The 25,256-nt window shown below is 36.2% G+C and overlaps 1 protein-coding gene across 3 annotated transcripts in view; it reads left to right on the top strand.

Annotated features, from left to right (window-relative positions):
• The window catches only part of LOC105194123 (lachesin), a 463,227-nt gene that overhangs the window by 314,579 nt on the left and 123,392 nt on the right, over nucleotides 1-25,256 (top strand). The gene's annotated exons all lie outside the window — the stretch shown is intronic.

Raw genomic sequence — 25,256 nt, 5'->3', positions numbered from 1 at the left:
CAGCCTTCGTTGGTGCAGTAAGCGGAAAAGACAGCGGAAGCGAGTTTATGCTTAAGATCTATGTATATGAGTTGGAAAAAAGCTTCAATTTTGTAATCGACTCAGGCGCGAACGTAACATTCATTCCTTTGAACGACGTGCCGGGAAACTGTAAAAACAAAATACGCCCAAGTAAGAAAATAATTCTGGGACCGGACGGAAAGAGGTTAGCATTGTTAGATTATGTAGATACAAATATAAAAGCAAAAGCTGGTAAAGCTAAAGTGAGAGTTTACGTTATAAAGAATTTAAAAAGCTGCTTGCTAGGTAAGCCAGAAATAAAAAGGCTGAATTTGATAAAGATTATAAACAGTTTGAGCAAAATAAACGATCAAGGGGCAGAGAAATTTACCGAGAGATTTCCGAAAATATTTAAAGATATAGGTCAGTTCGATAAGCCGTTGGAGATTCAGTTAAAAGAAAATGCAAGCCCCTATTTTCAGTCCGTTCCCAGAACCGTGACGATTCCGTTGCGTAACAAAGTCAAAAAAGAATTAGACCGCTTAAGAAAAGCAGGCATTATAACCCCAGTCGATTTTCCGATGGATTGGTGTATCCCGATTGTAGTTGTACCGAAGAAAAACGGCACGAGCGTCCGTGTGTGCGGGGATTACACAAAATTAAATAATAGCGTAAAACGTTCAAACTTTCCTATACAAAAAGTCGATGTAGCACTAGCTAATCTGAAAAGAAAAAAATATTTCTCAAAGTTAGACGCGGAATCCGGATTTTATCAAATAAAATTGGATGAAAAAAGTAAAAAACTAACCACATTTATTACGCCGTTTGGACGATTCATGTTTACGCGCCTACCGTTCGGTATAAACTGTGCTCCGGACTATTTTTCCTAACGATTTTCAGAACTATTTCACGATTTAGAAGATGTTACAATACACATGGACGACGTGTTGATTCACACAGAGACCAGAGTAAAACACTTAGAATTACTGAACACTATTTTCAAAAGGCTCGAAAAAGCAGGTATAACCCTTAACAAAAACAAATGCGTGTTTTGCGTGAACAAAATAGAATTCTTAGGGCATATAATTTCGCAGAGGGGGATTAAGGTTCATCCAAGTCGAGTTTCTGCAATTTTAAACTACACGCCTAATAATAAAAAATCACTAATGCAATTTTTGGGCATGGTTAATTACGTTAATAAATTCATTTCAAAAAAATCAGAGATCTTAGAACCGTTAAACGCTCTTTTGAAAGAGGACGTGCCATTTACGTGGACAGATATTCAGAAGCAAGTCTTTCAGAAAATAAAAAAATTATTAACGTAAGCGCCAATATTAGCATTCTTTGATTACGAAAAGAAAATATTAATTCAGGCTGATGCATCGAGTTACGAATTAGAAGCGACACTAATTCAAATAGATAATAATGAAAATCGTGAAATCGTGGCTTATGCTTCAAAATCACTCACAGAGTCAGAGAAAAAATTTAGTCAAATCAAGAAACAAGCATTAGCGTTAACATACGCTTGCGACCATTTCAAGGAATATATTCTCGGCACAAAGATAATACTTGAGACAGACCATAAACCCCTACTGCAAATTTTACAAACAAAGCCGGTCAACGATCTTATCCCTAGACTCCGAAGAATGCGTTTGCGGCTTATGAAATATAATTATAAAATAGAATATGTTAGAGGTAAGCAATTAGTTTTAGCAGATTATCTATCAAGAACACCAGAAGTTCTCGCGGAGGACTACGGAAACGATCTCTCAGAAAAGATAGAAGGATGTATCAGATTTGTAATAAGCAATCTTCCTGCATCAAAGGATATGCTGAGTAGAATTAAACAGGAACAACAGAGTGATCGCATCTGTCAAAATCTAATTAAGTATTGTTTAAAAGGATGGCCGGAGAAAAACAATTTAGCAGAGCGATTACTACCCTACTTCGCTTATAAGGATAATATTTCGTATACTGAGAACTATCTGTTGTACAATTCTAGACTAATAATACCACCAGCGTTACAAAAAGAAATACTTAACAAAATACATGGGGGCCATCTAGGAATAAGCAAATGTAGAGCTAGAGCAAGCCAAGTGGTGGATTGGTTTAAGCACTCAGTTGAAAAATATAGTACAATATTGCCAGAAATGTATAGAACAAAGAGCGAATCACAAAGAACCTTTTATGCAGGAAGATTTTTCTTCAAGACCATGGCAAAAGATAGGGTTAGATCTCTTCAAATGTAAAAAATGGTACCTGATAATAGTCGACTACTACAGTAGATTTATTGAGATACACGTCTTAAATTATTTAACGCAGAGGAAAATTATAGGAAAGTGTCGCAAAATCTTTGCGCGTTTCGGCATTTCTGAAGTTGTTAGGTCGGATTGTGGGAAACAGTTTGAATCCGAATTTCAAAAATTTGCAAAGGAATTCCAGCACATAACGAGCTCACCCAAGTACTAACAAAGCAACGGTTTAGCAGAAGCCGCAAGCTTCTAGCTGAAAATAGCTAAGGGCATTATAAAAAAATGCGACGATGTACACAAGGGGTTGTTGGCGTACAGGACGACACCGCTTGAGAATGGGTACAGCCCAGCAGAGTTAATATTTAATCGGAAAATACGGTCTACACTTCCGATTCTTCCGTCTAAGTTAAAGTCATTCAAAGACCACAGGGAAATAATTCAGCGGGAAAAAAGAAACAAGCAGAAACAAATCGAAGCATACAACAAGCGTCACCGGGCGAGTAAATTATCAGATTTAAATCCTTCAGACGCGGTCTGGATCATAGACCTACGTGTATGCGGAGTCGTCCTGCGACGTTTGAAAACACTCAACTCGTTTCTAATAAAAACGGAAACAGGTTCAACGGTAAAAAGAAATAGATGGCATCTAGTGCCGGCATCCTATAAATCGGAATCAGGGAAGGAGAAAGCGTTTGATGTCGGAGCGCCGACATTTTTCGAGGAGGAGAGTGGAGACGCAATACCGGGTAACGACCAAATAGCGGAGAAACGGAGTGCGAATGATATAGGAGCCAATGCGTTAGCCGGGAATAACGAAAAGGGCAATAATCACACGGGAAATGATGAGCGTATTTGCAGACCTAGGAGAAACTGCGGACCTCCGAAGTTTTACGGCGAAGTGGTCTCACATGGACTTTGATAACTGTATTGAAACTTATAAGAAACTTATTAATAAAAGGGAGATGTTGTGGGGGCGACATGCGGCGCTGCGGGCACGCTCGCGGAATCGCTAGAGATACTACCGATCCCGAGAGGGAGCTAGGGGGACTCGCAGGGCAACATGGCGACACGAGGTGAAGCACGTGTTTATTCCTCTCGCGACACGATCCCATTACAGAATACTTAAGTTATAGTGTTATTTCGGAAGAAATAAGACTATGGGAGAATGGATTGGCTGCGCTAAAGCGTTTTCCAATTCCAAAAAATGCGCGAAAAGTGTATAGTTTTGTTGAATTAAGTTTTTATTTTAGAAAATTTATTGAGGATTTTGCAATTTTGGCGAAACCGTTGTACGATTTAACAAAAGAAAATGTACCTTTTGTATTTGGTCAGAAGAAATGGAAAGCATTCGAAAAAATTAAAAGTAAGCTAACCTCTAGTCTGATATTGTTAATTTATAGTCACAAAGATGATACCGAGATGCATTGCGACAATAGTGCGCTGGAATTTGGTGCAATTTTGATGCGGCGTAAAGCAGATCTTAAGTTCCATCCTATTTTTTATTTTTCCAAGTGGACCACGGAAAATGAAAGTCGCTATCACAGCTTTGAGCTGGAGACACTTGCTATAATATATGCCTTGCGTCGATTTAGAATTTATTTGTACGGGATACGTTTTAAAATTGTCATCGATTGCAAGTCGCTAAAACTTACGCTTAATAAGAAAAAGATAAACCCAAGAATAGCTCGCTGGACTTTAGAGTTGCAGGATTATGATTATGGAACATAGACCCGGTTTGCGTATGCGCTATGTAGATGCTCTTAGTCGAATATTCTGATTATCGAAGATAATCCGCTGGAATATAATTTGATGATTGCTCAAAGTCAAGATCCGGTAATTAAATAATTGCGAGATCAATTGGAAAAATTTGAAAGTTCTAAATTTGAAATGCGAAACGGTATAATATATCGTAAAAAACCCGATCAGATATTATTTTATGTACCCGCGGCTATGGAGCATAATGTATTGTACAAGGATCATGATGAAATAGGGCATTTTGGCGTAGAAAAAACCGTTCATGTTATCAAACAGAATTATTAGATTCCTAAATTAAAAGAGAAAATCGAATCTCATATCAGGAATTGCTTAAAATGTATTGCCTTTTCTCCAGTGTTGGGACGTACAGAGGGACATCTGCATAATTTTCCAAAGTTGAACATGCCATTTAATACTTTGCATATTGATTATTATGGCCCGGTAGATAAAACGCGTTTAGTTAAGCAGCATATATTTCTAATAGTAGATGATTTCACTAAATATGTCAAAATATACCCAACAAAAACATCCCTCGACTTCGGAAGCGATACGATGTTTAGATGATTACTCTGCCAATAGTCGAAGTAGAGATATCGGATCATGATTCTTTGTTCACCTCGTGAAAATTTCGTGATTTTGTTAACAAAAATGATATTACACACATTTTGATAGCGACAGGCTCACCGCAAGCAAACGGCCAAGTCAAACGCATTAACAGAGTACTTACTCCTATGCTAGCCAAGCTGGTAGATAATGAAAACGGGAAGTATTGGTACAAAGTATTGAAAGATGTAGAATATTTGTTAAATAATACGTTAAATAAAACCATTGGTACTACCCCTAGCGAAGCTTTATTTGGTGTCAGCCAGCGTGATAAAATGTGAGATGAAATAGCAACTCATTTGCAAAGTAATCAACGTGAGGATAGTAGAAATATTAATAGAATTAGATTTAACATTGTAAATAATACTGAACTAATGCAGAAACAGAACGAATCTATTGTAAATCGGAAGCGGAAGAAACCGTATTGCTACGATAAAGGAAATTCGGTAATGATCCGAAATTTCGATAATACTGCAGAAGCCTCGAAAAAATTAATAGCGCAATTTAAAGGTCCCTATAAAGTTGTAAAATGTTTGCAAGATGATTGTTGCTGATGAGGACGATTATCAAAATACTCAGCGACCGTACCGTGGCGTTTAGCGAGCATGTAATACGCGACCATGAAGAAATACTGATAAATTGTAGTTCGTTTTTGTATATTCTAGTAAATTTTTTTTATTGTAAATAATATCAGTACAAAATTATCAATACCCTTTCAAAAAAAAAATTAAAAAAAGCGCCTGTTTTTATGCGTGCGCGCCTAAAAGTCTTTATTTTTTTAATTAAAATGATAATTGTGTAATCTAATAAAAATGATATGCGTTTGTTCAAAAAAATGTATGAAATCTTTAAAGTGCATTTGTTATAAAAAGAATATACTTTTTCTACAAAGCGGTTGTATTTGTATTGTTAAAAAATTTGTAATGAACAAAAACATGGCGCTAGAGAAAGTAACATTTAGGTTTTGTATAGAAATTATTCAATTTTTCTCATTGCTTTTCCTATCTAGCAGCGCCATGTTTTTGTGCATTAAGAATTTTTTGAAAATACAAATACTACCACTTGGGTTTTATTGAAAAAATATATTCTCTTTATAACAGGCGCACTTCAAAGATTTCATACATTTTTTTGAACAAACGCATACCATTTTTATTAGATTTTACAACTTCAAGATATTTATTTTAAGTAAATACCACTTAGGTTTGAATAAGAGATTTTGTAGAAAATATTAATACATATCATTTTAATTAAAAAAATTAAAACTTTTAGGCGCGCGCGCACAAAAACAGGCGCCTTTTTTTACCTCTTTTTTGAAAAGGTAATTTTGTACTGATATCACGCCTTTTTGTAGTGTTAAGCAATATATTTATTTTATGTGAGAAGTCTTGATTTCAACTTACAAGTAAGGTTATAAAAAATTAATGTATATAAATAAATAAATAAATTAATATATATATACCAAGCAAATTTCAAAAACTGTTTACGTGAATATAATTAACCTCAGCTCCCATCCAGAATAAATAATATGTCTCTTTTATAGACAAGGTTATATATTATGTACTTTGTTCAGCCAAATTCGTTTATTTTGTACAAAAACGCGTTGAATAAGTGTATTATTAATAAATATGTGTAGTTAAAAATATATATTTTGTATTAGCTAGAATCAATATTATATTATACTCCTACGAGTGCTATGTATAAAATTTTTCAAGTGTCATAAGATATGATTGACAAAGTGCATATGAATATGATAATGAAACATAGCTAATTAGATCACATGCGCCTTATTAAATCTATTTTTATCTTTCTATCTTCCTCCAATGCATATTTTATGTTTCCCAGCAAAAATGTGGTTTGTTTTCTCAGGTCTACCTCTAAGTCATACTTTTTTAACTCTAACATAATGTAAATGTATATTTTGAATGAATTGACGTTTGAAACAAGTGTCAAATGATTGAATAAAGATATAAAAATATGTGTAATTTTACAAGTTGAGTCTCAGAGGCTTCAACGCTGCATATTCTCTCTGGTTTCAGAAATTTGTAACTAGAATAATCAATAAGTGTGGTAAGTACATTTTGAATCCTGTTTATTAAAGTTAACAAAGTTAAGTGTAGCTCTTACAATATATATTGAGTTTACTAAACTAGTTAAAATAATACATGTTATTAAATATGCTTGGTGTGTTACAAAATAAATGTAAATTGTAAATAAATAATATGTGTTAATCTTGCTGTTTCCTGATATTTAATAATATTTCTGAGCGTCTTATAAAAGATATTTTCTTTTATAAAAGATAATTTACTTTATAACACAGAAAGCATATTTAATATCATGTATTATTTTAGTTTTCAGTAAACTCTATATATATTGTAAAAGTTACACTTACTTTATTAACTTCTTCAATAAACAAGATTCAAAATGTACTTACCTTACTTATTAAATAATCCAGTTACAAATTTCTGAAACCAGAAAGTACACGCAGCGTTGAGGCCTCTGAGACTCAACTTGTAAAATTACACGTACACCAGGCATTGGAATCATTTTTATATCTTTATTCAATTATTTGACACTTGTTTCAAACGTCAATTCATTAAAAATATACATTTACATTAACACTAGAATTAAAAAAGTATGACTTACAGGCAGACCTGAGAAAGCAAACTACATTTTTGCTGAGAAAGGTAAATATGCATTGGAAAAAGATAGAAAGATAAAAATAGATTTAATAAGGTGCATCCGATCTAATTAACCTCGTTTCATTACCATATTCATGTGCACTTAAATCATATCTTCTTACGACACTCGAAAAATTTTATACTCGTAGGAGTATAATATAATAATATTAACTCTAGTTAATGCAAAATATATATTTTTAACCACACATATTTATTAATAATAGGCTTATTCAACGCATTTTTGCACTACGCGAACAAATTCGGCAGAAAAATGTGTCGTTTGCCCCGCGAACCGAAATATTATTGACGATTCAAGTTACAGGTTAGGAAACCTGTCATACACGCAATCATGATTGCGGTCACGTTATGCGCATTACATGGTCGCATAAATGCTGATAGTGTAGAGTCCCTAGAAGTATACGTATGTACGTGAGCTTTATGTGTGTGTATGTTTATCTTTGTGTGCACTTGAACGTGTTGTATGCTGTTATCGCATTGGCTAAAGAGGATTAAACAGGAATCCGTATTGGTGCTGCCATTTTAGGTCCAATCACGTGGAACGCCGAGATGTCCAGACTCTCTACTTCTAGGGACTCTATGATACTGTAGTAGCGAGCGCCACATTGTGTCGAAAATGTGAGAAAGAGAATTCCTGAGGACGACGACGACGAACAAGGAGACGTATCTTACAGAAAAATGTAGAGATTAGAAACTTTGCATCGAGATATCTTCGCTCGTAGGGCACTGAGAAAAAAAATAAAAACACTTTTATATATGCAATTTTTCCCAAGCTATCGATTGAGACGACTTTGAACTTGATCGGTTCAGCCGTTGTTAAGATCTGATAATCTCGTTAAATGCTTAAACTTGCTGATTCGCGTAAAAAAAGCTCGGTTTCTTTCGCTTTTTGTTCATTTAGAAAAAAAAAACAGGCCTAGTCGCGACCGCGCCTCTTGATTTATGACACATATTTGTAAACATATAAGTAACATAAAACCGAAATTTATATCGAAACAGTTATGCCGTCTATATATTTTTGTAATTTAAATTGTATATGTCCGAGGACGGACATATACAATTTAATTTTTTTGGTCAGGCTGGTCAAATTGTAAGCGTTGAAATATTTAGGAGAGATGGAAACGTACTTGCAAAAAAAATGGTTTTTTCTTAAATTTGTAGTTTTGAAAGAAAAATCATTAAAAAGATTTTTTCAACGGATTTTAAAAGGTAATAGAACATACTTTAAGGATGTTCTGGCTATACAATTCCAGACAAAAGTTGCTTAAATTTGAAATTGATGAAATTCCACGTTTTTATAACTTAAGATGTGCACCATATGTGTTCTTATCATGTATAGGGCTTAAATAATGCCAGTTAACGTGACATTTGGCACACATAAATATATTTTGCAATTTTTGCAATTGTCGGCAAAAAACTTGTGCAGTATTTTACTAGAAATCAACTGTAAGAAATGAAAGAACTAGACGCATATTGATAACATTTAATGTAATTTAATATCAGATATCGAATGGTACTTAAAAATCCATAAAATACTTAAATAAATATCATTAACATAATATTTGCTCTTTTAACACTTTATACAAATCAAAATAGAATGCGGTTATGTAGCCCATTCAGAAATTTGACATTTACTGAAATTTTGCGACGTTTTATTATTGATATCTTAATAACAAGTTAGTAAATCAATACAAACTTTTTTTTAGAAATATTACTCAATAATTTATTTATTCATAAACAAAGTTTCAGAATATTGACAATGTTACTTTTTTATAATATTGCTGATATAAGTGAAAATGTACTACTACACCATAAGAATACATGCAAAATTTAAAGTTGAATAACTCGTGAACCAGTTAGAGGATCGATTTCAAATTTTAAACATGTGTTCAGATAATTAAATAGAAACGATTTATGAAATTTTCAAGGTATTGTTAATGTTAGACGTTACCGTCAGTCATTCTTAAGATAAAAATATTCTTACTTCAACATTTTTCTAAAAGTACATTTATTCTGCAAGGTAAAGTTAAATGATTTTTTAGTGTAAAAAAAAAGATGAGTTGATAGAATAAATCATTCATTTTCGGCTACAAAACTTGAAAAACGTCAAAGATATACAGTACAATGTATTACAATTTATCATTATTTATCATTATTTATCATTATTTATTACATTAACATTTGTAAAAAATTTTTGCTGTATGATGCTTACACATCGGTTTATTACATTTTAAACATTTAAACATTGTTTTCTGATGAAGAGTAGACGGACAAAATAAACATCTTTTTGGCTTGGCCATTTTATTGTCTGCTAGCAAATTGCAAGAATCTTGATCTTCAGGAATATCTGTATAGTCTATAAAACTTTTGATTTGTGTACGCAATACCGTTCGCAATGTTGAAAAAGCTAGACAATGCTCATAAATGGCTTGATGAGAACTATAGTTAGATCTCGTATGTAATCTTTACGACATTTTTCTGGGTTATCTTTTAATAAGTTATAAATTATGAATTGACGCTAGCCTGATCTAACATCTCATAAAAGTATCGCATAGGTATAGGCCATAGGCCATGTTTTTGCTGCAGTGGTGATATGTTGACATTTTTTGTTAAAACTCAGAAACGAACTAGTCTTTTGTTGATCAAAGTACAAAAATAAAGTCAAAAATTATACAAAATGGTATTAATTAATTTTCGCTTGTTAAAGATAAATTAAAATTTTTTGTTGAGAATACATATGTTTCTGACACATTTAAGTGTAGTGTACCCGTAACTTGAAAAAAACACGACTGTATAAAATTTTCAGTAGATTCTCAGAGACTAGTATCATTGAGAATCAGTAGTGGAGATATTGATAGAAATATTTCCCGACTCCTGCCCTCTCAACCCTGACGGTTTATAAATGCTAAGCATTTTTGTAAATAGTCCGAGTGTACCAGACCCAGTGTGTCAATTAAGAGTTATTAATGTTTGATATGTCACTTCACTAAAGTTTCAAGTTTATAATACTATGAAATTTAAAGAAAAAATACTTTACAGAAATTTAATATTTTCTCTCTCTCTGTCTCTCTCTCTCTTTCTCTCTCAAAATATTGTAATACATGCATCGGTCAGCTTATCTAACTTTTAAAGAAAAGATGGCTATGGTATTACGAGACAGTTGGCTATACATGTTTTATTTAAAAATAAATGTAATATTTTGTAAAATGATAAATAAAATTGGTCATAAATGTTTGCTGCGTTTTCAGCAAAGCTAAATTTTAGTTTTGCAGATAGCAGAAATTTTTACAGATATATATCCTCTACCTAATTTTTAAAAGTATATTAATATTACATATTGATTTCTTAATTTTAATTTAACTTGAAGGCTTTAAATGTAAATTTTAAATAATATTATTGAATTTAATGTGTATCATTATGTGCGTGTGAATTTGGTAAACAAAGTCATTTTATATGTGAGCTGTAATTGTCGAATATGGTCATCTGCCATGTACATTTTTCTTGTGACATTATAATGACCTAATTGTAGATGTTGTATAATATTTATTTGAAGCAAAAGAATTATTTCAAAAAACGTTTACTTAAAAAGTTTTATTTAAAAAATTTTTACGTTTAAAAAATTATTTGAAGAAAGTTTCTTTTAATAAAATGCATTTTAAGAAATATTCGTAAAAACTTATTTTTAGATTAAATTTACGAAAGAGTAATAATTTATGTTTTTTTATAAATAAAATTGTCTTTCATGATATTAATAATTGTTAGTATTCCACGACCCCATTGCTAATCGACAAACGCATTATTTTTTCTTCTCTTCAGTAAATTGTAAATTACGTTCGTTCTATATATCAAATAAACTTCTACTTATAAAATGATTGGTAGAACTCTATGGCTAATAAACTGGCGTTGGTTAGAATAGTGTCGCAATATTTACTGACAAGGAGAGGACCAGGTGTTTCACCTTGGAATTTTGACCCCAATTTTTTAAATTATTCTAGAGACAAAAAAAAGTTTACATCTCCCGGCGTTTGATCGAATAGGCCTTAGTTTTGAAGTAATAAATTTGTGAAAATTGGCTATACTGCGGCGCGTCATATGAACCTTGCTGCTCTCCCAAGTAATACGGTTGGGTGCTTCCTTCATAATCGTAAGATCCGGTTTTGCTCCCGGAGGTAAGCAATAATTTTTTTTATTTTTTATAAGTGTGTTTATTTATTTTGATGATATTAATAGAGTACATAAATTTTTGAAATAAAAAATTTAATTTAATATCACATTCTAAACGTTAATTTAAATTTAATTTGAAGGAAATTTTATTTCAAGTAATAATATTTGAAATAATAAATAAGTAGTAATAATAATATGTAAGTTATTTGTAACGAATAACATATAATAGTAATGTATTTAAATTTTTAAATTGTTTAAATGTAAAATTTAATTAAAGTAATATTAACAGTATTTTAAATTTCTAGTTTTTAAAATAATTAATGATAAAAGAAGAAGAATAAATAAACATCTGAATAAATGTGAATATGGATATTTTCATTACAAAATTCAATTATTGCCGATTTATTATAAAATTAAATTATTTTGATGCCGGACATTTACTTGGATGAAAACATCATAAAAACAATTAAAGCATATAAATTTTCTACAGTTTGCACAATAAATAAATAAAAGAGTGCCACATATACATTTCTTTTTTCATAAGTCCGGGGGAAAACATATTTTGTTGATGTTTCCAAACATATTTCTTTCAGAAATTAATTTCGATGCAAATCAAGCGTTATTATATTTATAAAAACTCTCGCTGATAATTGTGAATGAATTAAAGAATGAATTTTTATTGTGTCTTCTCGCGAAGAGAGCTGCCGGTTTTGTTGTAAAATTTCAATAAAATTTTGGATTCTTCGGATAAAATTTTTCACTTGTCGAAAAAAGTACATATCGTATGGTTGGCAGTACGGCGTGCAATGAGGTAAAATAATTTCCACTATTGAGCTACAATTTCCGTCGTCGGTAAAAACATTATTAAAATGTGCTGGATCCGTGTGCTCTCCCCACGAGTCCAAGATGAGTAGAAATTTGTTGTTGTTGCAATATGGTTTGATAATGTTTACGACGAATTGGCTAAGGTGATCTTTTGTTAATTTACTTGATTTCGAGGCGGTGACGTGTATATAGCATTTCGATAATTTGTCGATTGCAGCCGAGACACGAGGACCAAACACTCCTTTCGCTTCTTGCATGCACAGGAACAGTTTTGGTAGCAGTTTTCCTGAGGCAATTATTGCATACTGTGCCGTATAACTATGGGAGATTTTGTTGAAATCTCCGAGAAAAACTTTAGTGCTTTTTTCGCCTTTAGCAAATAAAATTCTTTGCACATCAACTCGATATTTACAGCCAGTTTGGTCAGTGTTGACATAATCACTATCAAATTTTAAAATTTGTCTAGCTTTGTGCTTTTGAATTTTTTTTGCTTTTTTTAATATATTTGGAATATCCAAAGCATTTTTCGATTTAATATATCGCGTAACTTTCCTTTGTTGAATCTAAAATGTCTATTTAAATCTAATTGCTCATGTGTGAGACGCTACAAAATTAAAACTTTCAATTGTATTGCTGCTTAGGAAGCCAATTGTTACAGCAATCCGCTATCACTGGTTTTTTCTGTTCCCTGGTTTTGCAAAAACGATCAATTGTTTTTATTATTTATTTATTAATAGCCATTTATTAATAGCCTCGTACTTTTCTTTAATGTCACCATCTTGCTAGATTTCTGCACGCCATCGTTTCAAATTACTTTTACGTTGAAGAGCATTTCCTTCACGTTAAAAGAATACGAATTTTTCGTATACTCCATGTGGGGTGTTCTCTTACCATATTCAGAATTTTTATCTTTGTTCCCAATGGTATGTAATCTGCAGCAATCTTACATTGCGGCTCATACTCTTTCTCGAATTCCGATTGTGAAACAATGAACGTGCTAGATGAACAAGTGGAAACCGTTTTCTCCGGTGATGAATCAGTTCGTGGTTTTTCTTCTTTTTTATGCTTTATTGCAAAATTTCTTCCTCTAGCAAAAAAAGGTTATAGTCGTCGTAGAAATCAAAATCTTTGAGAACCTCAATAATGGCTTCGGTTATTTTTTTCCCCAAAAGTTTTGTCTTTTGACTTGTCACAACTTCACTTGGAGATCCTTCAGCAATTTTTAAGGACTCTAATATTTCACAACAAACTTTTAAACCGTCCGTAATGTCTTGTTTAATATAAAATGCGATAAACGAAAGGTCCTCTTGTCTAATATCAGAAACGATCGTCGCTCTATTTGTTGGTAGTTAAAAAATATTTTCTTTTTCTGTCATTGTTACAACTTTTCACGTCGAGAACTCTTTTTAATTGAGAAATATCTGCGCATGTAGCTGCAGCTGTTTGTAAGGACAGACTGGCTAGGGCAGATGCCAACAGGTTTCCTCCTACCACCTAATTATAACTGTAACTTTTTAAAAGTTTTCATTATTGCCCTACCTAAAGATGCAGTTACATGCAAGCGTGGAGTTGCGTAGAAGTTATTGCGCATCAAAGACAAAACATGAAAAAATTTCAACCTTATAACCGACTATTTGCAAGGGGATTAAAAACCTCTCGTTCATTTACCATTTTATATCCGCTTTTTTGATTAATTTTGTAACGCTGGTAGTTTCTCGGTGTCGGTTACGGGATTTAGGTTCAGGATCGGTGGCTCGGATGTGCTCGCCGGATGTCCGGGTTCGTATCAAATGATAACGCCGTGGTTTGGTAGTGGAAACGAAATAGTTTAAATATATTTTGAGACGTTGGTTTGATACAAAATAATCATACAGTCCTGATATCGTTATCGGATAATACTGAAATACACGAGTATGAATGCGGCACCGGAGTGCTCGGTTGCACAATAGCCGGACCCGCGTGAAACTAAAAGGAACAGACACAATTTATTCGCGGCGTGCTTAATATCTAAGTACAAAGAAGGAACGGTTTCAAGTAACTAAGGAAAACGGACGGACACATGCTTTGCGCTATGCGCTCGGAGGTAGCAATCGGAGTTGCTCGGTGAAACAATCTTTGGTTTCGCGGGCAACATATATAACTCGCGACGGAACGTGATATACAAGAACGGACTCGCGGTTACGGAAACGGACGGACTCGGATGAGTCGTGCGATATACGGACGGATTCGGCTTATGCTCTAAGCGTACGGTATCCGTATTTAGAGTGGCCGCGCGGCGGCGAACTCTAATGCCGCGCTCGGGTCGTGATTGGCCCGTGCGGCTGACCGGTTACGGTCTCGGATTCGACGGCTCGCGGCGCGACGGACAGTTTCGCGCTGCGCGAGGGTTGTCGACGGTGTCGGCCGGTACGGCCTCATCTCGCGGGGTTAACACCCCGTGAGGTACGGTAAGCGGACACAGGAGCGGTGTCGGCGCGGACGGTCCCCGAGAATTCCCGGGGACACTTGGAACGGTCTGGTCGGAGTGGCCGGACGACGAGAATGCCCGTCGTCCGGCTGAACGGAATGGATAAGCCGTGCGGTAAGAATTTCTGCCGCACGGTGCAACGGATGCGGATTGGACCTGGCCGGACGCACGAGAATGCCCGTCGTCCGGCTGAACGGTCTCGATTGGCCGCGCGACGAGAATGTCCGTCGCACGGCTCCGCGGATTGGATCGCCCGCGCGACGAGAATGCCCGTCGCGCGGCGGAGCGGATCGGAGTGACCGAGCATACCCGGCCTCGGGGACGATGGGTATACCCGTCGCGGGGCGGCTGGAACGAGAATGCCCGTTCCCGAGGAGGTGCTCGAGAATCCCCGAGCTAGGAGGCGCCGAGTATGCCCAGCGCTGGAGATGATCCGAGGAGATCAGGTGTTCGGAAGGATCTCTCTTCGGCTGCCCACTGCCGGCTTATATACCGTTCCGCGCGGCTGGACGCACCAATCAGCTCGCGCGGTCGAGCCAGCCGGAGTGGGAACGCTTGCCGAACGCGGCGCGTGGCGCGCCGTTCGCGCGCGGTAGCACGTGGTGGTCTTACTTAAGCCGAGCGTATGCGCGTGGGTCTTACGTAAGATGCACGTGCTTCGGCTGCGGTGCGTCCGACGGTTGGTCGGTCTAGAGTGGCGGCACGGTGGAGGGGCGTAAGGTTACAATTTTAAATTTAAACAATTTGAAAATTTAGATAATTTGCCTTTATATGTTATCTATTACAAATAACTTATATCTTATTATTATTACTTATTTATTATTTTAAATATTATTACTTAAAATAAAATTCTCTTCAAATTAAATTTAAATTTGTAACGTTACGTCCCTCCACCGTACTGCCGCACCAGTCCGAACAACCAACCGACGTACACCCAAGGACTTTGATTCTGTCCATAAGAAAATTTTACAAACTGAGAAGTCGCTATCTTTCTACATACTTACAGTTCATGATTAACATAACGACCAATAAACTGTAGTCGTTTCATTAATCATGAACTCCGAGTATGTAGAAAGTGGTGACTTCTCAGTTTGGAAACTTTCCCCATGGACAGAATCAAATTCCATGGGTGTACATAAGCCGAGCACGTGCGTGCGCTCGGCTAATCTCACCGCGACCACGTGCTATTACGCGCGACCGGCGCGCCACGCGCCGCGTTCAGTAAGCGGTCCCACTCCGGCCGGCCCGATCGCGCGTGCTGATTGGTGCGACTAACCGCGCGGAACGATATATAAGCCAGTAGTGGGCAGTTGAACAAGAGATCACACCAAACAACCGATCTCACCGGATCCTATCCAGCGCCGGGCATACTCGACGTTTCCTCGCTCGAGGATGCTCGAGCACCTTCTCGAGAATGTATCCTAGATCCGCTCCACAGTACGACGGGCATTCTCATCGTTCCCGCGGCCGGGTATGCTTGGCCTATCCGATTCGTCCGTTCCGCACGTCCCCGGGCATTCTCGGGGACAAGTTCCGCCGACACCGTTCTCGTGTCCGGCTCACCGTACCTCACGGGGTGTTCACCCCCGCGAAATAAGGCCACTCAGGCCGCCACCGTCGTCGACACTCGCGCAGCGCGGAACCATCCGCCGCGCCGCGAATCGTCGATACGACGACCGCAACTGATCACTGCACGGGCCAATCACGGCCCGTTTAACGGTCATCGGAGTTCGCCGCCGCATGGCAACTCCGATTGTTAACTCTGAACGCCTAACGCGTAGTCCGAATCCGTCCAAACTCGTTCTCTTATTTAAATGTTAATTGACGTAGGGAATTAAATTTTGTCCGGCCCGACCAATCATCGTTCATTTACTTTGCGCAGGTCCGATCATTGTTTAACCGAGCATTCCAATTATTAACTCCGAGCGCATAGCGCCTAATACGAGTCCGTCCGTTAGTCTCTTCAGTTATCCGAATCCGTTTTTTTGTGTAAATATTAATTTGCGTAGTGAACTATATTTTGTCCGGCCCGACTAATCATCGTTCATTTACTTTGCACGGGTCCGATTGTTGTTTAACCAAGCACTCCGGTGGATTGTTAATATTTATTTAGACGACCTTTGATAAATATATTGTTACGGCCGTGAATGTTGTAAAGTGTAGATTGATTAAATGAAGGGACTGTCGCTCGTTAGCGACGTGTTGTTGTTATGTTTGGACTTTTGGTTTTGACAGTTTGTCTTGCCAATAAAGTCGTTCTTTCTAATAAAAGCTTGTTCTTTTATTAGTGTGCGCGTGTGTTACTGAGATGTGCGAGTGCGAAGGTACGAGGCGATTTACCCGGTCGTAACATTTTGGGGGCTCGTCCGGGATCGAGACGGACTATCTTTTCGTTTACGTACAAACGAACTTCGAGCCATGGCTTTTGCACATATTTCACGGAGCCCACGGAGGGGTATGTGCACGCATTCCTCAACAAATTTTGGACGTCCTTTGGGAGACGAAGAACATGCACGCGGCATTTGGGTGATACTGTCGAGCGAACAACGGAAAATGTTGTCGAACCGACGGTGGGCGATGAAACGACGGGCAATGCGGAGTTACTGCGTGCTGCTTTGGAGGAGCTCCGTAAGATGAAGGAAGACCGTCTCCGTTTTCAACAGCGTGAGGAGGAACTTTGTAAACGGTTACAACGAGTAGAACAAGGCCAGTCGTTCACCAATTTTAACTCCGATTTAATTGTTAAATATAACATTGGATTTAAATTAAAGCCGGATGATGTGTATGATGGTGGTGCTCCGTTGCGCGAATTTCTCACGCAATTCCATTTACTCGCTCGTGTGAATAATTGGTCTAATTCGGTTAAAGTAGCGGTTTTGGCTTCATGTCTAAGAGGAAAGGCACGTTTGGTTTTGGATGGAATTTCAGATTTAGAAAATTTAAAATTTTCCGAATTAGAATCGCGTTTAAAATTACGTTTTGGAGAAAGTCATTTAACTCAATCATTTTACACACAATTTGTTAATAGAAGGCAGCGTTTTGGTGAAGATATTCCCACTCTAGGAGCTAATCTTGAACGATTATCTCGTCTTGTTTATCCAGAACGTTCCGCGATAGTTCAAGATAAAATTGCGTGCTCTCAATTTGTTGCTGCGCTTTCAGATAGTTTTGTTAAGCGAACCCTTCAATTGGAGGGAATAATCTCTTTACGTGCAGCCATAGAAAGAGCAATGGCTATTAAAGTTATTAAAGAAAACAGTTTTTTTAGATTTCCAGAAAAATCAAAATTTATACAGAAAAGTACAGAAGAGAAAGATTTTGTTAATAAGTTTTTAAAAATTAAAAATTTTAAGGAAAGAGAAAAATTTTTCGAAAAAATATTGAATGCTGGCAATGTGGTTCCGAAGGACATTTTTGTTCAAAATGTCCATCACTTACGTTAGCAGGGAAGCAGGAAAACTCGGAGTAGCCGAGCTTTGCAGGGTAATTTCGCATGGCTTGGCGAAAAAAAAAATTAAGAAAAAAATTTCTTTGAAGTCTAATTTTAAGCTAAGTGATAATTTTTGTTTCCCTGACTCTCTGGATTGTCAATCTTGTACTTTTAAAATAGATACAGGTTCCGATGCTTCCGTTCTCAACAGAAAGTTTGTTAAGGAAAATAAACAGCAGATTTTCGTTAAACATTGTAATTTGAGGTATCCTACTGGAGAAGAGGTCTCCAATGATTTTAAACTCAATGCAAAAATTGTCTTAGGAAAGCACTCTTTGGAGTTCCCCATGTTTGTTTCAGAAATTGGGGATGATTGTAATTTGGGTGCAAATTTTTTAATTAAAACCGGTCATGGGGAAATTTTTGCTTCAACTTTTGGAAAAGATCGTGCAAAATTTGAAAATTTTTCTTGTGCTTGGATTAATAATCTTGAAGTTCCATTTTTTCTGTTGGATTGTTTCGAGAAAAATTTTTCTGAGCTCAATATTGCTGAAAAGAAACAATTTGTGAATTTTTTGAAGGAATTTCAGGATATCTTTTTTGAAGAAGTCATTTTCTAAATTAATAGAATGTTCCACGACTGTGCAGGAAATTGCACAGTCGTGGAACATTCTATTAATTTAGAAAAAAAGGTCCTATTAAACAGACACCAAGATGAATGCCATTTCAATTGCGTCACGAAGTGGAAAAAATTTTAGAAGAAGTGAAACTTCAAGGGGTTATCGAGGAGTCTCATAGTCCTTGGATTTTTCCTGCTGTTCTAGTTTAAAAAAAGGACGGTTCTCTTCGGTTTTGCGTAGATTACAGAAAGTTAAACGCTATGACTAAAAAAAATTCTTATCCTATGCCTAGAATTGACAATTTTTTTGATTATTTATCCGGAAGCTCTTGGTTTTCTACATTGGATTTAAAGAGCGGTTATTGGCAAATTAAATTACGTTCCCAAGATAAGGAAAAGACTGCATTTTCGATAGGAAATGGGTTGTGGCAGTTTACTATCATGCCTTTTGGTTTATGCAATGCTCCAGCAACTTTTGAGCGTTTGATGGAAAAAGTTCTTTGTCAAATTATTAATAAAATTTGCCTTGTTTATCTTGATGATGTGATTATTTTCTGTAAAACTTTTGAAGGTCAGTTAGCTAATCTTAGAGAAATTTTTCTTTGTTTTCGAGAAGCAAATTTAAAATTAAATCCTAAAAATGTTCTTTTTTGGGAAGAAAGTTTAATTATTTGGGTCATATTATTTCAGAAGATGGAATCTCTACTGATCCTGAAAAAATTAAATCTATTTGAGATTGGCCTATTCCTTGTACCAAAAAGCAATTGCACGGTTTTCTTAGTTTTTGTTCTTTTTACAGAAAGTTTATCAAAGGTTTTTTTCTGTTTGCTAAAACTTTGTATGTTTTAACTGAAAATCAAAGTAAATTTATTTGGAATGAGCAATGTCAATCAGCTTTTGAAAAGCTTAAACAATTTTTGTTGTCTTCATCAATTTTATGTTTTTTGAAATAGGAGAATTTGTTCTTGATATTGATGCTTCTAATCATGGCATTGGTGCAGTTTTGTCTCAAAAACAGGAGGGAAAGAAAAGGTTATTGCTTCTTATAGTCGAATATTAAGTAAATCGGAGAGGAATTATTGTGTTACTTGTCGTGAACTTTTAGCAATTGTTGCTTCCTTGAAAAATTTTCATCATTATCTTTATGGACGGAAATTCGCGATTAGAACGGATTATATTTTTTTACGTTGGTTGTTGTCTTTTAAAGAGTTTGATGGTCAATTGGCACGATGGAACGTCTCCAACAATATGATTTTGAAATTATTCATTGATCAGGGAAGTTACATGGCCATGCTGATGCATTGTCTAGGCGTCCTTGTGCTGAGTTTTCTTGCAGATATTACGATAAGGTAGAATCTAGGGAGGAGGAGTTGAAAAATAATTCTTTGGGGAGAATTGTTTTTGAGGAAAGTGAATCTGAAAATTGGAAAGAGGCTCAGTTGGAGAATCAGGCTATTGTGAACATTTATCATGGAAAAGAGATTGGTGTTCGTCCTTCTCGTCAGGAGTTAGCTCCTAACTATTTCTCGAAGGTTTATTGGACCTTCTCTATTGGGATTCTCTGGTCATCAAAGATGGAGTATTATTTAGAAAATGGATTTCTCCGGATTTTCATACGGAAGTTCTTCAGACAATAGTTCCAAAGAAGTTAATTCGACAGGTGTTGGAAAAAGCTCATGATTTTCCTTCTGGTGGACATTTTGGAGTAAACAAAACTTTAGCAAAAATTCGAAAACGATTTTATTGGGCTTCTTGTAAGCAAGATGTCGAACATTGGTGTAAAACTTGTAAGGTTTGTTTTTCTAAAAAAGGTCCTTCTGAAAAGGGGAAATCTCTTTTTCTATAATGTTGGAGTTTCTTTTGAAAGAGTCCAAATAAATATTCTTAGTCCTCTTCCTACCTCTTCGTCTGGGAAAAAATATTTATTAGTTATTACTGATTGTTTCTCTAAGTGGGTTGAAGCTTTTCTTGTTGGAAATATTAAAGCAAATACTGTAGCAGAAATTTTTGTTTACCAGGTAGTTTTTAAATTTGGCGTTTCTGTAGAAATTTATACTGATCAGGGCAGAAATTTTGAATCTCGGTTATTTCAGGAACTTTCTCATTTGATGGGAATCTAAAAAACTCGTACTACTTCGCTTCATCCTCAATCTAATGGACAAGTGGAGCGTCAGCATCGTATACTTTTAAATTTCTTAGCAAAATTTGTTTCAGAAAATCAAAAAGATTGGGATCGTTGGATTTTTCTGGGTTTGTTAGCTTATAGGTCTTCGAAGCATGAAAATACTTTTACTCCTTCTGAATTATGTCAAGGTAGAGAGTTAAGATTACCTTAGATTTTCTTTGTGGACGTCCTCCAGAAGAAAATTTAGAATTGGAAAGAGTATACGTTTCTAAACTTAGAGAAAAATTAGTTTCAATTCATGATTTTGTCAAACAGCGTTTGGGAATCAAATCTCAAAAATTGAAATTGTGGTATAATCAAAAAGATAGGCGTTTGTCTTTTGAACGAGGTCAGAAAGTTTGGTTGTATAACCCCTCGAAGAATACTTGGTAGGGCCCCTAAATTACAAAGTAATTGGGAAGGGCTTTATGAGGTGATTAAGAAAATTAATGAGGTAGTTTATTGTGTGCGGAAATCTAAAAGGCATAAGAACAAGGTTGTTCATTTAGATAGACTTGCTGTATTTTAAGACAAGAAATCTTTGTAGGAGAAGAAAGATTTGGTTAAAATATTGATGGAGCCTAGCATATATTTTTATATTGTTTTTAAGTTTGTGACGATGCACCCCGTATGAAACATCGCCACGGCGAACATCAGCCGAAAACGCCGCCGGGCCATAACCCGGGGTGCCTTGGGCACCCGTTTTTAAGAATCCAAAGACCGCGATACCGCCTGGCGACAAACATCGCCAGAAGAGACGCGCCGAACCATCGCACGCGCTGAGTCGGCGCGCACGCGCGCTCGGAGGACACGCGGTCCTTCGTACCCCGACGACTCCGCCGTCAAGCGCCGAGAAAGATAACGGAGGCGAGCGGAGTCGCTCGGTATAAATAGGGCCACCGCGACGAGAGACCGCACTCTCTGTCACCGACCAGCTTCCCGATAACGGTCCGCTGCGTTGGCGATATCCTGCTCCCAAAGTCGGAAACCCGGTCGAAGAGTGCTTGGCCGCGGCGAGAGGGTACTCCGCCTCCGACGCAAATCCATTCTACATATAGTCTCCGCGAACCAAGCACCAAGAGTCTTGGACCACGAGCCGGTCCTCGGCGACCCGGAGGCTGCCCTCCTTACCTCGCGACACCCACCAAAACCGCGACCGCCGTGTTCGGGGTCTCGGGTCAAGGTACTTGACAGGGTGTCGCGCGTCCGACCTGCCTGCGACGATCCCGTCGCAAAGCCGCCATACTGCGCGGGAATCCGACCCGCAATGATCGCGTCGCAACGGCTAGCCCGCAAATCGTACCGTAGGCCACGCCTACCGCGTCGCCGAACGCGGCACACAGGCCGAGGGGCCGCACCCTCACGAGATTGCACCGATACGCTCCCGTGTAGTCCAGCGCCGGGACGCACCTATACTTAGGTATCTGTATATATGTGTAAATAGCTTACCGTGTACATATCATCTAGCAAATATATATATGTAACTACATTCAAACTCATATCTCGCGTCAAGTAACTCGAACCGCCCCGTCGACCTTCCTTTCTCCCGCGTCGAACCATTTTCGCGGTCTCGCACCGAGAGTCCGACGAGCTGATCCGCGCGCGGAAAGTCGGTAAAATACAAGTTCTTTAACGACTTGAAAAACACTCTTTGCTGTTGATTGTATTTTTCTTTGCAGAAATTTGTTTGTTTCAAATCTTCGGATTGAAGCAAGAAGCATCACGACAAAAAGGAGTTGATTATTTTAAGTCAATAACTCTTGAAAGAAGTCCGTCTTTCCCTCGGTTTTTTTGAACCGTGGTTTTTTCGAAGGGATTTAGGGTAAATGAGTCCCCGAGACGGAGACTTAGGGAGTCTCTCAGGAGACGATGGGTCCACGGGAAAATTTATTCCCCCCCCCCTTGTCCAAAGAATTAAGAAAGAAGTACTCAAACTCAAAATGAAGAGTGAGAACAAGCTAGACAAAGACGAAGATACGCAGCTCAGAAATCTCTTTCCAGCAGCTTGGGAAGAACAAGAAGTCGTAAAAGTCTTTCGGGAGCTCTTTGGGTTGTCGGGACAACTTGAAAAAGGGAGGCAGTGTTACGGCCATGAATGTTGTAAAGTGTAGATCGATTAAATGAAGAGTCTGTCGCTCGTTAGCGATGTGTTGTTGTTATGTTCGGATTTTTGGTTTTGATATTTCATCTTGCCAATAAAGTCGTTCTTTCTAATAAAAGCCTGTTCTTTTATTAGTGTGCGCGTGTGTTACTGAGGTGTGCGAGTGCGAGAGTACGAGGCGATTCACCCGGTCGTAATAATATTTTTTATATTTGTTTCAACACGGAGTTCTTATTACTACAGAAAACCCTGGCATCCGGTGAGCACATCCGAGCAACCGATCACGATATCACGCCGCAACGAAAAGTATCTCGACATCCGCCGTATTGAAAAGTACCAACATTACAAATTAATGTTTAGAATGTGATATTACATTAAATTTTCTATTACAAAAATTTGTGTACTATGTCAATATCATCAAAATAAATAAACACATTTATTAAAAAAAAAAAAAAAAAAATGATTGCTTACCTCCGTGAACAAACCCGGATCTTACGATTGTGAAGCAAGCACCGAAGCCAACTATACTGCTTGGGAGAGCAGTAACCGGGAAGGCTCATATGATGCGCTGCGGTATAGCCAATTTTCACAAATTTATTACTTTGAAACTAAGCCCTATTCGATCAAACGCCGGGAGACGTAAACTTTTTTTCGTCTCCAGAATAATTAAAAAAATTGGGGTCAAAATCCCAAGGTGAAACGCTTCGTTCTCCCTTTGTGAATTATTGTCAAAAAACAGAATAATGTTCAACAATCCCCTCCTTTCCTCTATATATAAAAAAATAATAAAAATATAAGTAAAAATTATAAATAATATCACAATTTTAATGCCTTTATTATGTATGTAACTGATTATGGTAGTATGTAATTCATTATGATAATTTAACGGTAATTTATTCAATAACATAACAGCTTTTAAAACACACATGCGAAACTTTACAGGCAGTCGAAAGTAAAAATATTATGTAATATTGAAAATAAGATTATTTCAGATAATGAAGGAATATAAGTTACTGTAAATATTGTTATATTTCAGTATGATTATAAAAATGTACTATTTAGCAATTATTGGAGAAATTACAAATATAGTCATTTTTTCTTATAGTTATAATACCCGAGTTTACCCTAATTAATTTCTTTAAAAAAATAAAATAAAATAAAAGTCCTCAGTGCTGTCTTATTTTATATAAATACATAATAAAAACCACAATGTACTATTAATCAATATTTTAAATTGAAATGCTCGAAATAATAATTATAAAATACCTTACATAACATAATATATGTAATATATCTCATTTAGATAAAAACCTAATATGTATTGTATGCAATATCAGATTTAGAAATCATGCATCTCAATGCAATGAAATTAACAATAAAACATAGGCAAATAAAAAAAAATTAAATTTTTAATTGACTTAATCATCGATTAAATTGACTTAAATATACTTGAAATTTCAATTTATTTAACACATGTGTAACTAAACCTAACACATGTGTAACAATAAAAAATGTAGTTAATTTTAATTAACTACATTTTTTATTGTTCTTTACTTTGAAACGATGAATAGTATATGAACGATTGTATAATAATTGCGGATCACTTACGTCCATTTTTTATTTATTATATTCTTTTTACTTGTTATTTTAAAGTTATTATTACATTTAGATTATACATTATAACTTGTGTATTTGTTGTCATATAAATAATTACTAGTTTAATCTACACTACTCAAAAGAAAATAGGGAACACTTTCCAGACACCAAAAATTAGGCTATTTTCAAATGACTGTAACTCGGTGAAAAATCATCGTAGATAAAAAATAAAAAAAGCATTTTGAAGCTTGAAGATCCAACTTTAACGCTCTATCAGCAGATTTTCAAAATTCTTTTAACTTCCTTGTCTTATGCAGTAAAAAAGCACACCCTGTTTTGTTCCTTAAAATTTCGTATTTTTGACACTTTGCAGCTCGACCAACAAATTTTTTTCGAACAATTCAAGTAAAGCTTCATAAACTACAATTTGCCTACAAAATGCTTTTTTTAAAATTTCTCTACGATTTTTTTTGACCGAGTTACGCTACTTTGAAGCTAAACCTGCATTTTTTATAAATGATATCCGTACTCCGTGAAAAATCATCGTAGACAAAAAATCAAAAAACCATTTTAAAGCTCGAAGT

Source organism: Solenopsis invicta, chromosome 9 (assembly GCF_016802725.1).
Source record: "Solenopsis invicta isolate M01_SB chromosome 9, UNIL_Sinv_3.0, whole genome shotgun sequence".
Taxonomy (NCBI): Eukaryota; Metazoa; Arthropoda; class Insecta; order Hymenoptera; family Formicidae; genus Solenopsis; species Solenopsis invicta.
This window is presented reverse-complemented; position numbering and strand designations above follow the sequence as displayed.